The 2,626-nt window shown below is 45.5% G+C and overlaps 1 pseudogene across 1 annotated transcript; it reads right to left on the bottom strand.

Annotated features, from left to right (window-relative positions):
* Nucleotides 1-764: 764 nt before the first annotated feature.
* LOC116546748 lies at nt 765-1,872 on the bottom strand (annotated as a pseudogene). Its single transcript, XR_004266825.1, has one exon. The product of XR_004266825.1 is annotated as a dCTP pyrophosphatase 1 pseudogene (transcript).
* Nucleotides 1,873-2,626: the final 754 nt, after the last annotated feature.

The raw sequence follows: 2,626 nt of genomic DNA, 5'->3' as shown, positions 1-2,626 counted from the left end.
TAAAGAAACCAATATTTTCCAAGAAACAATTTTGACATCAAAAGATAGAGATATTAGGTCAGGTATAGTGGCTCACACCCATAATCCCAAAACTTTGGGAGGCTGAGGTGGGCAGATCACTTGAGGTCAGGAGTTCGAGACCATTCTGAGCAACATGATGAAACCCCATCTTCATTAAAAATACAAAAGATTAACCAGGCCTGGTGGCACGCTCCTGTAGTCCCAGCTACTCAAGAGGCTGAGGCACAAGAATTTCTTGAGCCCAGGAGATGGAGGTTGCAGTGAGCCGAGATTGTGCCACTGGACTCCAGCCTGGGTGATAGAGTGAGATTCTGTGAAAAAAAAAAAAAAAAGAGAGAAAAAGATGTTAATGTAATATTAGCTACATAGTTTTCTGAATCTTGCAATAATTTGTAAAGTTTGCCTGCACACCAGCTTTAGGTTACCACACATAATAAATTGAAAAAATATTATATTTTACATACAAACATCCAAAGTATATCCAAATGTTCAGCAAATGTGGCTGCCATTTTAAAAGCCAAATGTTTTAGCAGAATATACTTGTTCTGTGTATGTACAGACAGAAAATTAAACTTTGCAATTTTCAACTTATAAACAGGAGCATTAGAGTCTAAGCCTTAAATATATAAAACAAATACCGTTCACACTTAATTTAAAATATATTAAACTTTGAACACTTTATGTAAAACTATGAATAACTTCATAAGCCATACAAATGTCAACTGCATTTTAAACATTTAAAATTTTTTTTTTTTGGGCAGGCACTATTCTCTTTATTTTACAGACGAGGAAGCTGAAGTGCAGAAAGATTAAGTAATTTGAGTAATGTCATCCAGCTTGCAAGTGTCAAAGATGGCATTTGAACCCAGACAGCCTGGCTCCAGCATCTGGACTCTTACAGTCTCCAATCTCTAAAAGGAGAGGAAGGAACTTATATGACAGTCTACTGGGAATTTTCTAGAAACCAGATATCTCTGCCCTACAGGCAGAAGGTACAACAGGGAAACAAGAATGGGGCTCAGAGGCACCCCTGGTCCCCTCACCATCACCTGCTGAGACAGAGAGCCTCCCTTGGCCATCCAGGAAGAATCTAGAAGTTATCACTCAAAACCACTTTACTGGGAGAGCAAACATCAGGAGGCAACCTTCTAGAGGCTGCTGAGCTTCAGACCTCAGGAAGTGGAGGCCTCAGGCCCATGATCTATTCGGAAAAGACTAGAAAAAGGCTCCAGGGCCAAGCCACCCTCTGTTCCTCAGACACTACCCTGAGTTGCAAGTCCTATGGCCATCTTTCTAGGTTGAGGCCTGGCCCGTGGAGTCACAGGGAAGGTCCGTGGGCCCCACAGCCTGATCTTCAGAGATGGTCCCGTGGGGCAATTCTGTATACTTGCGGGAAGAGCTGCGGGCCAGATGGGCTGGGTAGCGTCGCCGGTTGATGTCCATTTTGGAGAGCACTGCTTGGGGCAGATCCACGCGGCAGCGGGCTGCTAATGCCACCAGGTAGATGAGGACATCACTAAGCTCCTCTTGAAGGGCAGCCCGTTCCCTGGAGGACCAGCCTTGGGGGCCAGGCTGCCCATCGGTTTTCCACTGAAAGAGTTCTGCCAGCTCCCCCACTTCCCCGACCAAGGCCAGGAGGAGGTTCCGAGGCTGATGGAACTGTTCCCAGTCTCGTTCAGCAGCAAACTCAGCATGGAGGCGGCGGATGTCCTCGAGCGTGGGCTCCGGGCTGAAGCTGAACCGACCCGCAGCAGCAGTGCCCTCGCCCCCCGTGTCCCCAGGAGTCTCTAAAATTTTTTTTTTAAATTGTAAACTAAACCATGACAGTTTAGTTATATGAATGATAAATAACTTTTTATTTGCACTTTATTCACTTGGTAACAAACAGGAAATGATTTGGTTGTATGTTGCTGCGTTATGACTCTGATGGTATTTTCTGTCCCAAGGATAATAGAATTCAGTGAATCAGAATCAGCACCTTACTATGGGTTTTGCTATCCGTTCTCTCTGTTACTAAGATCCATTTTCCAGGCTCCGTCATCCACTTTGTTTCTATCATGGCATGAACGGTTTTGTTCTGCTTTAGCATCCGCCTTTGATTTCTGCTTATTTTCTTTTTTCTTTCTCTTTTTTTTTTTTTTTGGGAGACGGAGTTTCGCTCTTGTTACCAGGCTGGAGTGCAATGGCGCGGTCTCGGCTCACCGCAACCTCCACCTCCTGGGTTCAGGCAATTCTCCTGCCTCAGCCTCCTGAGTAGCTGGGACTACAGGCACGCGCCACCATGCCCAGTTAATTTTTTGTAGTTTTAGTTGAGACGGGGTTTCACCATGTTGACCAGGATGGTCTCGATCTCTTGACCTCGTGATCCACCCGCCTCGGCCTCCCAAAGTGCTGGGATTACAGGCTTGAGCCACCGCGCCCGGCCACCAGATTTCTGCTTATTTTCTTTCACTTCATTTTTCTTGTCCATTTCTGGTAGCTTCTTTGCTATTCCACTTTGAGGAGTTTAGACAGCTTCACCCTCAGTCACTTCAACAGTCTGTGTATTTGGTTCAAACTGTCAGGCAGTTTCTCCCGATTCTTCTGTTCCCGGCATCTGAGATTC

Source organism: Sapajus apella, unplaced genomic scaffold (assembly GCF_009761245.1).
Source record: "Sapajus apella isolate SASKATOON/1434 unplaced genomic scaffold, GSC_monkey_1.0 scaffold1316, whole genome shotgun sequence".
Lineage (NCBI taxonomy): Eukaryota > Metazoa > Chordata > Mammalia > Primates > Cebidae > Sapajus > Sapajus apella.
This window is presented reverse-complemented; position numbering and strand designations above follow the sequence as displayed.